At 37.4% G+C, this 15,775-nt stretch overlaps 1 non-coding gene across 1 annotated transcript; it reads left to right on the top strand.

Annotated features, from left to right (window-relative positions):
* Positions 1 to 13,450: 13,450 nt before the first annotated feature.
* On the top strand, positions 13,451 to 13,522 carry TRNAH-GUG (transfer RNA histidin (anticodon GUG)). Its single transcript has one exon. It is a non-coding gene; the product is annotated as a tRNA-His (tRNA).
* Positions 13,523 to 15,775: the final 2,253 nt, after the last annotated feature.

Genomic DNA, 15,775 nt, shown 5'->3' with positions numbered 1-15,775 from the left:
AAATGAAGAAGTCACACATATGGAGACACAATGTCACCAAATTTGTAACATCATTACTTTAATTCTACGAAAAAAGTATGTGCAAATAAAAACATACAAATTCTATCTAAAATAATACACTGTGATATTATTTTAAAAATTTTCCTCTTTCTAGTGACCCTGCAGGAGTGATATGTCCACACTTATTTCAAAGAAACATAGTTCAATCATTGCATAGAAAAAAATACTTTGGTAATTCTCATATATAAAATTTAACAGGGGTGTACAAATGGTATTTTTTTTCTGAAAAAATGTAATAACTATGTTTGTCCATGAAAAACATAAAACGAAACAAATAAGGAGAATTCGGCCGACACTGTGGATCGTGTCCCGACATAGCTCTGTTGAAAAGAGCGCTCATCGCGCAGATCTGAGTAGTCCCGAGTTCGACTCCCGGTGCCGGGACGAATTTTTCTCAAATTAGTCATAGCAGATGATTCGCTGTTCAGAATGACTCTTGCACATAGTTCGGTGACATACACTGCACACAGTCGGGTGTTTCTTGTCGCTGTTGCGTGGGCAAATGCAACATCGTCTCCGCTTTGGTGGACCCTCTTGGAAGTGTGGAAATAGTGGCACGCACCTTAAGGTGACCCAGTGTAAGTTCCATCTCGAGGTTCTTAATAAAATTGTGACGACTTTTTATAGTCTTTACCACTAGCTATTAGGATAATGTGACCACTCACGGTTGAAATATCCAACATAGCGTGCCAGATAGCTAAAGGCCATCTTCTACATCTTCGTCCAGTCCTATAAAGTGCACATTTCTGGCCGAGACCATCGACACCACTCTGTATTGCATTATAGAACATTATCATGTCAGGTTTTCCAGAGGAATGGATAGCACTGTCGTGGTGCATGGAAGACACCAAATACCAGCTTTAGATTTCTTTGGCACAAAAGACACTATTGTTTTGTCCTTGTGAATCCGAATTTCGTTGATCCAACTTCTCGTTTTTTGTTGGACAAAAATTGTGGTAGAACCCTTTTTTTTGTTTTTCCGCACTGTTCCAATATATAAATCAAGACGATTTTTCTTAGCTCATCCATTAGCTCCACTGATGTGAACGAGTTATACCCTGCAACATTTCTGTTAGTTCCTGAAATTGGTGACACCAAAGACAAGACAGATCTTGTTGGAACGAATAACTGCTGTGGGTTAGGACCACAAATTTTCCCCATATATACAAATGCATTGATCAGATAATGGGTCTTCGCATCACACAAACACATATAATTTTTAGGCCATACTTTTGTGGCTTTCCTTTTAAATACACTCTGAAAGAACACCTGCCACGGAAACCAACCAGAATCTCATCAACGGTGGTGTATTCTGAACTACAATAATTTTTGTTACAGTTGTTTATGAAACTATCGAAAACTTCTGAAATTGCAGCAAGCTTATTTCCTTGTCTTTTCCTTTCTTCTCTAGTTTCAATATTATCAAATCTAAGAGCTGACAGAAGAAACAAATACCGCTCCTTGGTCATAGTAGCTCTGAATATATCTTCCTGTTCCATCTGTAGCGAAGAGTGAGCCTACATCCTCATGGTTTGATTTGAATATCCCTGCCACGAACACCAGACCAATAAATGCTTTCAATTCCAGCTCGTCTAGGTGTCTAGTGAATGTTGCAGTTTCACCGTAACTGGCAGACATTTCATCGATTTTCTTATTTGTATGATTGATAAATGTGCGAAGGATATCCTCTATTATGAAGAGAGTCAAAGCTTGAAGAGAAGTTCTTGGTTTGATATCACGCGCAGGATCTCTAAGACCAGGCAAATGAGTAATGATGTTGTGATTTCGAGTTCTTGATGCAGAAGGACAATTCTGTGACCACTTATATCTATTCATCCCCAAAAAAGCTACCAGCAGAATTATTATCAGTATAACCATCTGCATCACGTTCATGTTTATTTTCACTCTCAGAAATTTCTGTGCCAGTATTGTGATCGCTATGCTCACTTTCCTTATCACTTAGTCCGTCATCATCTTCATTTTCAGCTTCAGTTTCGTCACCAGCGATACTAGCATTGTCAATAAAGTCATTTATTTCATCAGATGCAACGAAATTCCCATTTATTATAACACCTTCACTCGACATACCGAAGAAAATAAAGTTACGCAACTACTATTGTGGGGTCACTGGTGACCCAAACACTCATTTACTTGTAAACCACTAACAATAAAAACCCCACGACTTGTCTTTTGTGAAATCTCACTGCGATGTGAGAATACATGGAGTGGCATGACTCAGAATGGCGCGCATGCGCAGAAACAGAAGAAAGAAAGCGGCGTGGGTCAAATATGACCCCACCATAGTAGTTGAGGGTTAAGAACGCATAAAATAGATATCTCATTTAAATTAGCTAGACTGTCCAGAAGAGACTACGGACAGAAACATGATGTACACTGTAATATTAAGAAGCAACAAATGAAATGTGACATAGTTAATAGAAGAAGAAAACAAATAGGGAAAAAGTATTCAATTTCTCTGGCGTACGTACGCGTACTTCGACAAAAATAAACGAAGATTAAACATAATGAAAAGAATAACTTTGAAAGACTACAACAGACTTCAAATGATGAAATTATAAAGAAATTTCGGTGTTGTTCACTGCGAAATCACTTAAGAAATGGAGATGTGAGTACGGAACTTCAACACAGATGATAGGATAAAGAGGTATATAGGAAAGGTATGAATATGTAGGTAAATAATTTATGTTTCTTATAATCTCATCTGAAATGCACAATAGACTAGATAGGTATATTTCGTAGTATTCATTTTCATCAGAATATGAGTTTTTAAGACGTTTTATATGGATTATTCGCTTAAAGAGAGATAATGTAGTATTCTAATCTATCTCCACCGATATGTGAATGTATTCTAGTCCATAAATGTTTACTTTAATTTGTTTATATTAGCAATTTCCTACACAAAATAACAGAATTCTATACTTCATAGAACGAAAGGAAAAGCTTATTAATAATTCAAAAATGTTTTTGAAGTTACTGCAGAAAAATCGAACTTTTTAATAATGTAGTAGACCTGAATGGAATATTGACAAAATACAATGGCTTTTTCGATAACTCTGCCTCGATAATGTAATCATGATTGACGTGCAGAGTTTGGTTACTTTTATTTTTAATTTTAGAATATAACGTAGCCTGGCTTTCTATACAGATCGTCATATATATCGATGAGCTCAGATGCTAAGGTGCATAAACCTTAGGGCCTATTTCTCCTTCCAACCATCTTCCTGAGGCAATAAATTTATGTCATAGTCTTAGAGCAACACTGAGGAATGTGATTTGTTTCCCTGGAACATTTTAGACAGGCAAACTCCAACAATTTGATATGTAACTTGTGTAAATAAATCTTGCGATTTTTTTTCGCTATCGAAATATTCGTTTGTATGTTATTAATTTATCGCACATAAGCATAACGTCATTTCTCAATAAACTTTTTCCCCTCCATTACTTTAATGTGATAGTATCTAGTTAACTGTCCAAAGACAGGTTTAACCTCACCATAAGTAGACCATTAAGACATTATTCACGAGACAAGTAAGTCAGGAGAGTAGTGCAGACGGCTGCCACACAGTGGGTCTGATCCCAGGCGACAGACTTCTACGACACAGGGATACAAAAGTTGATCCAATGGCATGAAAAATGTGTCAATTTCGGTGGGGAGTATTTTGAAAAATAGCTCAACAGTTGCTCTGTCTCTTCCAATAAACCTTTTCATAAAATTGTGCTTCATTTCTGTAAACGGGCCAAGGGAAAATAACTTTCTTCAAGCCCTCGTAATTGCGTTCAAGTGCCCAAAATTTGTATAGGAACTTGTTCTGACATTATTAATATGGTGGAAGAAAAAAAATAACCTTTTTGTCTGTCCCCATGAGGAAGTTTGCTTCTTAGATATTTTCTGTGGTTGATTTACGTTACATGGTAACAATAATGTTTATTAGAATGTATAATTGGTGTAATTCAACTGAGAAAAAGAAAGAAACCTGAAGATCTTCCCTGCAGGCCGTGGTTTTTCTTATATCATATTCCACTTCAGATCTAGCTTTCGAGTGTTGGAATTACACGCTGTAGCTATCTAGCATTTCGCCTGATGATTGAACTTAGTCGAATTTAATTCAATTCACTCATTTAGAAAATCGGACTCAGCTTTACCCTCTCGAAGTTGTAAATGTTAAGGTTCAACGGAGAAGAGGACGGACTGCACGGTAAACATTTAGGGCTTCCACTCAAAGTTCAGTGTTGCGCTCTTTGACAACTGTTTGGAAGTTTCCACTAAGGAGAAATAATCATCCGACTTCAAGAAATCCTAAAACAAACAGCTGAGAACCGATTTCAGGTTAGCTGCTACTAGAATATCCATAGCATATCGTTCGATCCAAACACAGTGTACAGTACACTGGCGTTCTAGGATATCTGACCAATTTTCTCAGCGAGTAACCGAACTATCTAACCACGGGATGTGACAACCAAAGATATAACAAAAAATTGACAAACTTTGAAATAGTTCCGCTAGTTCTCAGTAGGTGACACTATTATCAGGATGGGTAAAAAAGCGTGGGGGAAAATGTGATGTAGATTAAGTAAAAGCTATTCTGATAATTGAAAATATAAGAGATTTCCCGCTAAACTTATTATTTATTTACTTCCAAATGGCTTTTAGAGAACCCGGAGGTTCATTGCCGCCCTCACATAAGCCCGCCATCGGTCTCTATTCTGAGCAAGAATAATCCAGTCCCTACCATCATACACCTCCTCCACCAAATCCATTTTATATTATCCTCCCATCTACATTTCAGACTCCCCAAAGATGTTTTTTCCTCAGGTATCACATCTAAAACACTACACGCATTTCTGGATTCACCCATACGTGCTACATGCTCTGCCCATCTCAAATGTCTGCATTTAATGTTCCTAATTATGTCAGGTGAAGAATACAATGCGTGCAGCTCTGCGTTGTGTAACTTTCTCCATTCTCCTGTAACTTCATCCCTCTTAGCCCCAAATATTTTCCTAAGCACCATATTCTCGAAAACCCTTAATCTCTGTTCCTCTCCCAAAATGATAGCCATACAGAACAACAGGTAATATAACTGTTTTATAAATTCTAACTTTCAGCTTTTTAAAGCAGAGTAGATGTTAAAAGCTTCTCAACAGAATAATAACAGGCATCTCCCATATTTTTTATTCTGCGTTTAATTTCCTTTCGAGTGTATTTTATATTTGTTACTGTTGCTCTAAGGTATTTGAATTGTTTCACCTTTTCACAAGATAAGTTTACAAGTTTATGTTTCCATTTCGTTCTATTTTTTTTTATTTTAGTAGGTTATTTTACTACGCTTTATCAACAGCTTAGGTTATTTAGCGTCTGAATGAGATGAAGGTGATAATGCCGGTGAAATGAGTCCGAGGTCCAGCACCGAAAGTTACCCAGCATTTGCTCGTATTGGGTTGAGGGAAAACCACGGAAAAACCTCAACCAGGTAACTTTCCCCGACCGGAAATTGAACCCGGGCCACCTGGTTTCGCGGCTAGACGAGCTAACCGTTACTCGACAGGTGTGGACAATTTCGTACTATGTTCAGCTCACGAGACATAATAATATACTTTGTTTTTCGGTATTTACTTCCAAACCTATTTAATTACTTGCTTCAAGTAAAATTCTCGTGTTTTCATTTTCTCCTAACATATCCACGTCATCTGCACAAACAAGCAGCTTATGTAACCCGTTTAATTCCAAACCCTCTCTGTTATCCTGGACTTTCCTAATGACATATTCTAGAGCAAAGTTAAAAAGTAAAGGTGGTAGTGCATCTCCTTGCTTTAGCCCATAGTGAAATGGAAAAGTGTCAGACAGAAACTGGCCTATACCAACTCTGCTGTGCGCTAAACCAGTTTTTTTTTATAATCATTAGAAGCAGATGAAATTTTGTGTTATGTAAATTAATGTGGGTATATTATTGTACTATTGGAGACATTGACTGTTGTCTTCCCCATCCATTAATAAAAGTAATAACTAAAGAAGCCAAAGTTACAAAAGTTAATTAGCTAGTGATGACGTAGTCGGCATTTAACCTGGAATAATATAGCTTCGGGAATTACTTGAAAAGCGACAATCACTCATTGTATGTTGGAGGCTCCTGATCAGCTCCCGCCCCAGTCCCTCAGCCAGAATCACTTCCCTTAACTCCGACCCTTGTTCCCTTTCTATGAGGTGAGGGCTGAACTCTGACTCTAGCGCTCTGTGGTACAGAGAAGCGGCAAGTAGAACTACATCGCCTGGTCAGGACTCATCCCTAGCCCATCTTATGCCAGAAACACTCCCACAACCTGTCAGACTATTACACAAGCACCAAGGATCCTTCCTTCATGCGTACAGATTCCAAAATTTGGGGATCTGGTTAACGGAACTGGACTTGGTTTACTGACTACTCCAGCATCCAGCGAGGCGCGTGTTGCCATGGGCAAATTATGTTCAGAATGAGGATGATAAGCGAGCTTCTCCCCCTGTAAGTCTCACCCCCTTATTATATCCTCAGGTTCGATGGAGCCATATACTACTGGAATCGTCTCATTACCAGTTGGCTAGTTTTCGAATATTGAGGCAACTCGTCCTGCATATAGTTTTCCGTGGTTTCCGAAGGCAATAGGACACATTTCGGAATTAGCTCTGAAATAAATGGGCTACGGACATACATTTCTCCTTTCAAAAAAAATTTCGTATTTTCTAAATTAAAGCATTCTGAAAATCGGGGGTTGCAGGCGGCCACATTTTTGTACTGACTATTACACTTTTACTACGTCACACTACTTTTGACCAATAAAAGGGTACGAAAGGACATCTTTCAACCAATCATGGCTGCTTATCGCACAATTTTATCGCGTCCCGAGAATTTGTTTAATTTTATCGCGTCCCTAGCATTTGTTTATTTTTATCACTACCCTAGCATTTGTTTCTTTGTTTGCCAACATTTCAAACTGCACTGGTCTGGACGTCAAAAACAGAAAATTACAAACCACTCCAGTTGATGCACAACACTTTCAAATATGACTCGCATTGGCATTCAAGAACAAGAATTAAATAAAGATCACAGGTCATAGCTATGCATCTTCCCTGAAATCATATTTACAAATAAATGAAGAGCACCATTCGGAAATCCTGAATAAGTTGAGGAATACACCATGTACATCAACGAGTTCACTTCTTTTACGCACACGTCCAATATAACATCAACTGACTCACCAACCACTAAAACATTCAAATTTGAAAATTGCACTTTAAATAATTGTTTCTTTTAAAATTATTCATGTTTATTTTTTATTTTATCATCCTTAATTAAAACGTTTTTTGTTTATTTCATCATCCCTAATTAAAACTTTTCTAACACTTGTTTATATTATTTAGGTTATGTTATAGCTTCTGCTATATGATATTATGGATAGTCACGTATCAGAGATTGTTTAATACTAAGATTTATTGAAAATCATCTGTCAAGTGACGTTGATTACTGGGATCCGGATGATTGAAGTGGAATGCAAATGTTTTAATAAAAATGAAACTGAATCAACAAAGCCATCTTGACTAGTAACCGTCCACAGAGTTCAATGAAGATATTGGTACAACTGATAACAAGAAACCAGCTAATCATAACACACTACTGCCACCTAGCGTAATGTTATTGTACAATAATATATTGGAAGACATTTGTATTTTCGTAAGTCAATTAATATTTTATTGTATTGGAGTACTTCGTTACTTCTAATCTTTATATACTTTCTTCTAATCGTGTAATAGTCAATTAAATCCCACTCGAGTTTTGATTATCTCTAGATAAATCAAAACCTCTAGTGAGATTACTGTTGATAATTCTACCCTCGAACTCTTTAAGAAGTTCCATAGAACAGTAGGCGGCAACTTTTATCGTAGAATTTTGTTGGAGAGGGACCGTTCGTTGATCTTTTCCCCTTTCTCTGCGGAAGTCTGAAAGAAGTGTATAAAAATGTACACATACCCTAGAATAACTCAGGATGAAAGAGACACTGTTGCTGTAGAGTCACATTCTGTGATAGTTCCTTAATGAACTAAAAACTGTTTCCACATTAAGGGGACACTCAACTTAAAAATAGGAGAAAAAAATGTCATAGAAATGAAAAATTAAATTTCTACACTAATATACGTGACAGAATTAAATCAATACGCAGAATTCTTCCCCTATTCATTGAGAAGTCACAGTCAAATGCACAAAGCCAAAAAATAAAAAATAATTATTAAAAGTGATATTTCAATTAATGATTGATTAAAAATTGAAATATTTTTTATTTTAAAAAGTATTGGATCTAATGACCTGAGGTTTTGCATATTACTTTCCATGTGTATATTAAACTTTTTCTCCAAATTTGAAAAAGATTGGTCAAATAGGAAAAAAGTTCCAAAATATAGTTGAGTGTCCCCTTAACATTTCAAGATAGATGGAAGATTGTGATTACTTTCGATGTCCCTCAACATTCCTCAAATCACGAATATTTTTCTAATATTCCTCTTCGGAGTTGGCGGGACCGACGTGATAATTAGAATGATCTAGTAATGAATTTTCACATCACTCTTTGATTGCTTCTTCAGCATTACAAACCGAGTCAAAATTAGGAGCTGTTTAAACTTCGGAGCTAATATTTTTATTTAAAAAAAAAATGGGAAAGAATCGGATCAACGAAATACTTAATTTTGAAAAAAAAAAGTGTCACTAAATACAAATTCTAATCACTTATATACGGAAAACCAGGCTAATATAGCTCATCAATTTCTATGAGTGCTCTTCATAGACATTTCGCTAGCCCGCGCTACGAGCGTGCTAAACTAGCCCCGGCTATCGACTGGTTACTTGTACAGGATTCATATCATATCATATCATATCATATCATATCATATCATATCATATCATATCATATCATATCATATCATATCATATCACATATCTTTTTTGTTGGTTATTTAACTACGCTGTATCAACTACGAGGTTATTTAACGTCGATGAGATTGGTGATAGCGAGATGGTATTTGGAGAGATGAGGCCGAGGATTCGCCGTAGATTACCTGGCATTCACCTTACGGTTGGGGAAAACCTCGGAAAAAACCAACCAGGTAATTAGCCCAAGCGGGAATAGAACCCGCGCCCGAGCGCAACTTCAGACTGGCAGGCAATTGCCTTAACCCTTTCTTACCTATAGATACCATATGGCAATAATTAACTTTATAGCATTTATATACTTGTGTGTTACATATGAAGGTAAATTTTGCTGGATAACTTCTATTTCAATACATTCTCATCAATGTAGTTTTGTTTCAAATGTTGCCACTCCCGTAACTTGGTCACTGAATTGGTCCTAATACAGCTATTTGTTTCAACATGGATTGCTTGTAAATTTAATTTGGGTTAGAAAGGGCTAACCAACTGAGCCACGCCGGTGGCTCATATCCGGTGGCTCATATCATATCTGTAACACTGGTTTATAAATACGAAAAACGTTAGTTCGCTGATCATCCACCGGAAGCCCGCGCTAAGAATGTCTATGAATACGGCCCTATAGGTCTAGGTGATGATAAATCCAAAATCACATAGGAAGTACTTAAAGAACACGTATTTAAATGAAGATCGTAACGATTATTTGGAATCACCCTATTTCACTCAAGTTATAATGTATGTATTAAAATAGTTACAAGATATATCGACAAAGAATGTGAATCCATAACACACATGACAGCAACATGAGTTTCGGAAGTCACGTTATTGTGCAGCTTCTGTGTTCACAAGGAAGCAGGTTAATAAAAAAGTGCATGACTATAGTGAGAAAGTCATGTTTTATTTGTGGACTACAACAAAGCGGCCGATAAGATCTCCGGCCAAAAGCTACGGAATATTATGGTGAAGTCAGGTGATAAAGAATATCTGTACAATGAAACATTGATTTACCTAGACAATGGAGCTTTAAGTTACAAACATGGAATTATTAGCCAAGCTGTCAGGTAAGGCTGTCCATTATCTACAAGCCTAACATTACTGACATCACTGTAGCAGAATGTATAACAACTTTCAAACTAGGTAAATGAACATTCAATACTATTTTTTTTGTCTCTTATTTGGTTATTTAACGACACTGTATCAACTACTAGGTTATTTGGCGTTGATGGGATTAGTGATAGCGAGACGGTATTTGGCGAGATGAGGCCGAGGATTCGAAATAGATTACCTGGCAGTCGCCTTTCGGTTGTTTTGTGTTGGGGAAAACCCGCGCCCGAGCGCAACTTCAAATCGGCAGGCAAGCGCCTTAACCGACTGAGCTACGCCGGTGGCACTATTTTGTTTCCCGATGAAAAATTTATCTCAGAACAGACTGAAAATGGTCTGCAATCAGCTGCACTTTTGCATCACAATAAAACACAAAAATTATACGAAAATCCGTAAATATATAATCCTGAATCTAATACAGTAAAACAATTACTGCCTACTGAAGGATGCACTGGACGGAATAGTGAACGGGAGAAAAGTGTGGAGCAGAAGAAGATAGCAGATGATAGATAACATTAAGATATATGGATCACACGAGGCGAAGAAAGGGGAAAGATTGATAAATGTTGCTTTGTAGTGAAGGACTTGTCCTTGGACAGAAAACTAATCATAAATTATCTGATGGAATCTGATTTAAAAATAATAATTTAATAACAATTATAATAATAATAATTTATTTATTTAATCTGGCAGACATAAGGCCAGTAGGCCATCTCTTCCGCCCAGCCAGACTCTAATTCTAATTGAATACAATTGGTTACATAGTTATTACATTAATATCTAGACCATAAAACAACATGAAAGTAAATAATGAAAGTTGGATAACTAATGTTAGTGTGACAATAATAAACACTGGTAAGAAATAGCGATAATAATAATAGTAATAATAATAATAATAATAATAATAATGAGATAATTTAAATATTTATTCCGTGATATATATAACCGTTAAACATTGAGAAACCAGAAACAGCTATTATTGTTAACAAGAATTGTTAGAAAAATATTTCTTTAGCCTATTCTTAAATTGGTTTGATGTCTGACAGTCCCTGACATTACTCGGTAGGGAATTCCAAAGCCGAGGAACAGCCACAGTGAAAGAAGATGAATATGAGGATGTTCGGTGGGAGGGAATGGATAATATTGAGGAGTGTTGTGATCGTGTGTCTAGGTTATGATGGGTGGATAAATTTTGAAAACGAGACGCAAGATAGACAGGAGTGGAGAAATGCAATATGTGAAAGAGAAGGGAAAGACAGTGGATTTTCCTACGATCTTCTAGACGGAGCCAGGACATACGGTAAAATACTAGATTTCAGTGGGTTCATTTCAAATATATTTTTTGACTAAATCCATATCTAAATTTTATAAACATGGAAGGGACTGAAGTAGGCCTATATGACATAAACGTGACGAGAACACGTCTTTGAAATCTGTCGGCATATGGGACGGAAAGCGATATATTTGCATGGTGGTCCATTACGACACTATAGTCCACACCTGTGGAGTAACAGCGCGTCTGGCCGCGAAACCAGGTGGCCCGGTTCGATTCCCGGTTGACTCAAGTTACCTGGTTGAGGTTTTTTCCCGGGGTTTTCCCTCAACCCAATATGAGCAAATGCTGGTTAATTAACGATGTTGGACCCCGGAATCATGTCACGGGCATTATCAACTTCAACTCATTCAGACGCTGATTAACCTAAGATGTTGATAAATCGTCGTAAAATAAAAAAAGACATTATAACAACCCGATTGAAAAAAATATGTTCTAGTTCGATTGGATATACGACTACGATGCGAACATGACAAGTTGGCACCGTGCATTCGCGAGGCCCATGGCAACTGGTGGAAATTTTGGGCGTGGGCGGAAATTCTGGCAGTGAATTTCTCGACTGCGCTGATTCTCGTGGCCAAGTAAAGCTCTCATCCATATCTGTCATTTCAGCCAGGCATACAGCATATCCCGAATCTCACCGGACCGGTGCACAACAATGACGTCACGCTGCAGCGAAATAGGAACAAAACTGCTGCAAGGTTCGATGGCTATCATGGCGGCTGTACAAGTTGTTGTCTGTGCTACGTTAGCAAGATTTTGCGAAATTTCCGTACTGCCATCTCGTTCAAAGAAAAGAGAGCATAAACAATTTAATTCTTGAAACGGTAGTAATAACTGGTCCGTTGACATGTTCGCTCATAAGCCATTAACATATTGTTTTTACGTTGTGCTCATTACAAACAATACAGCAGAACACACCGCCATGACACAACAGTGCACGATGTCATTCGTCTGCTAATTCCCGCCCTATACAAGAACCAATCAGATTCACTGATGGCGGCTGATGGACACTGCCACCATCTCAGCAAGCTGTTGGCACCGGTGCGACACTGGTGACCATCAGTGACGTCATCGTTGAAATTCGGAACACCGTGACGCCATCGGACTGCTCAGCGCTGAGATTCGGAATACGCCCATGTTGACGGATAATTCAAGGTCATGTCCTCAATATAACCACATCACGATTTTTAATAGGGTACTATCTTTCTCATTTAAGTTTTGAGCTATGTCTTAAAAAAATCTTTCTTCGATTTAATTTATACAAAATAACACGTGAGTATCGCCATTGTGGCTATGTTGGCAGTGAGTGCTCTTTACGCCAAACTATCTGATGTTCGATCCCAGGTATGGGCAATGAGAGAAATTTATTTTCCTTCCACGAAACTCGGAGTTTGTTTGTATGTATGTATATATATGTATTAACACTACAATTGGATATACACCCGGTGGCAGTGATATATAATATACAATAATTACAATTACACGAAATAAAATAAAATAAACGTAAATCTATAAATAGTAGATGCAATAAACCTAGGACTATAAATAAAAGCTATTCTATAATAACGCCTACGATAAGCAAAAGTAAATCTAACTTATAGGTAGGCCTACTTCTAGTTCACCCAACTATTACCAATTTAAGTAATTACATATCACCTTAATTAATTACATAGGCGTACCAACTTAATTACATATCATATTAATTACATATCACCTTAATTTATTTACATATCAACCAAATTACATATCATCTTAATTAATTACATATCAACTTAATTAATTATAGGCCTATATCATACGATGAAAGAGTAATGGAACGGAGAAAAATTCTCTCCGGCGCCGGGATTTGGACCCGGGTTTTTAGCTCTACGTGCTGACGCTTTATCCACTAGATATCTATGACGTAGTTAAGAGGGCGGCCACTAGAGGGAACCCAAGAGTTGGAACTTAAAACTGAGATTCTTCCGATGCCGGGGTGGAATCCGGTGTGGCTTAGTGGATAAAGCGTCAGCACGTGGAGCTGAAAACCCGGGTTCAAATCCCGGCGCCGGAGAGAATTTTTCTCCGTTCCATTACTCTTTCATCGTATGATGACGCAGAATATCTGCATGGAAATATGATATGTACTTCGGTACATTATAATAACATATATAATTATATATCAACTCAATTAATTACATGACACAACTTAAATAATTACACTGCACCTCCAATTACATTTTCAGTCTAATCTTCTCATCCTTTCCTTAAATGTATTGATTTTAAGAGGACCACCCTGAAAGATTGCCCCAGGTAAGCTGTTCCAGTCTACTATGGTGCGGTTAACAAAGGAAAATTTTGCCACGTCCGTTCTTTGTTTTCTACATTTAAACTTCCTAATATGGATCAGCCCTTCCTAAGTATGATGGTGTTGCTAATCTAGCATTGATGTCGGTCCATGCTTTGTGTCCCATTTGTGCCTTAAACAATGCGGTGAGTCTGGTTTTTCGTCGCCTTGATTTGAGAAGTTCCCACCCTAAGTTTTTTACTATCTCCTCACCATGTCCCTTCTCCATTTTGACATATTTTTCTGCCTTGCGTTGGACCTTTTCTATTGAATCGATTTGGTTTTTTCTGTACGGATCCCAACCCACTGCTCCATATTCCATAATTGGGCGAACAAGGGTTTTGTACGCTAATTCTTTTGACTTTCGGTTAGATTTCTTCAGAATACGCATAGAGAAATGTAGTGCTTTCCAGGCTTTTCTTGTAGTATTAGTGACTTGTTCCTCCCAAAGTGACTTTGTCCGTTGTCTTGTAATTGCCCTGTACTGTATCTGCGGTGGTCCTGCGTCATGCCGACGACATGACTAAAAGGCCCTGCAGATGAATCTTCCATCCCTTCCAGCAGTGATGTGTAAGTCAAATAAAAAGGAGGTAAAGCAAAGAAAGAAGTAACATGTCAACTAACTGGGAAGGCTAAATTAGCCGTGGCCCTCAAAATGAGGGTTTCCATGGAGACGAAGCACGCAATTCTTCATTAACACGGCATAATTCACTCTTACGGTTATCTGGATCATGTTTACTGTATTTTGTAGTTATCCATGCACTTCTATACTGTTTGCTGGTACACATGTGAGTCTTTTTTTACTAGCTGTTTGAATGGTCATTTTATTTGAATGGGTAGTAACGACGGACGAACAGAGCGGCTGTGTGGCCATCATGTCTGGGCATAAAATCCTGCAGCCTGGAAGCTCTTCTGCGCTGTAAAGAATGGTCGGGTTGGGATTTGAATTAGTAAACCAGTGATTTTCAGCTCGCGGGAATAGAGGCTTTGACTGGTCGTCGCCAGGATTAAAAAGACAGCGCTGAGGTATAAAAATAAATTGTAGTTATTTTATGTCTGTACGGTACAGGCCACCCTTTGTGTTGTAATGTAAACAAATACAGTACCTAACTCAGCGGATGTTACAATAAACGTGTAGAGATTCATGAGTTACCATCAATAACGACACAACTTATTTTTCAATACTCCGAGTTCATCTCGTAGAATAACACATTCTACAAACACAAAACCTGAGTATACAATACCTTTTTAGAGGATTAAAATCAAGTCTAACTCTTTCAAATTCTTCTAATTCAATATCTTTCACAGAATTAGGATTTGAAAAACAATGAAAACTATATTTCTGCACTGAAATTTCTATATTTTGTGATTTGGAAATTTTGACATCGTTAAAACACTGTAATTTTACTGGAAGCAAGTAAAGAGATAGGTTTGGAAGTAAATGCCGAAAAGACAAAGTATATGATTATGTCTCGTGACGACAATATTGTACGAAATGGAAATATAAAAATTGGAAATCTATCTTTTCAAGAGGTGGAGAAGTTCAAATATCTTGGAGCAACAGTAACAAATATAAATGATACTCGGGAGGAAATTAAACGCAGAATAAATATGGGAAATGCCTGTTATTATTCGCTTGAGAAACTTTCATCATCTACTCTGTTTTAAAATAACTGAAAGTTAGAATTTATAAAACAGTTATATTACCGGTTGTTCTATATAGTTGTGAAACTCTGGCTTTTACTTTGGGAGAGGAACAGAGATTAAGGGTTTTCGAGAATAAGGGTGCTTAGGAAAATATTTGGGGCTAAGAGGGATGAAGTTACAGGAGAATGGAGAAAGTTACACAACGCAGAGCTGCACGAATTGTATTCTTCACCTGACATAATTAGGAACATTAAATCCAGACGTTTGAGATGGGCAGGGCATGTAGCACGTACGGGCGAATCCAGAAATGCATATAGAATGCTAGTTGGGAGG

Source organism: Periplaneta americana, chromosome 1, assembly GCF_040183065.1.
Source record: "Periplaneta americana isolate PAMFEO1 chromosome 1, P.americana_PAMFEO1_priV1, whole genome shotgun sequence".
Lineage (NCBI taxonomy): Eukaryota > Metazoa > Arthropoda > Insecta > Blattodea > Blattidae > Periplaneta > Periplaneta americana.
This window is presented reverse-complemented; position numbering and strand designations above follow the sequence as displayed.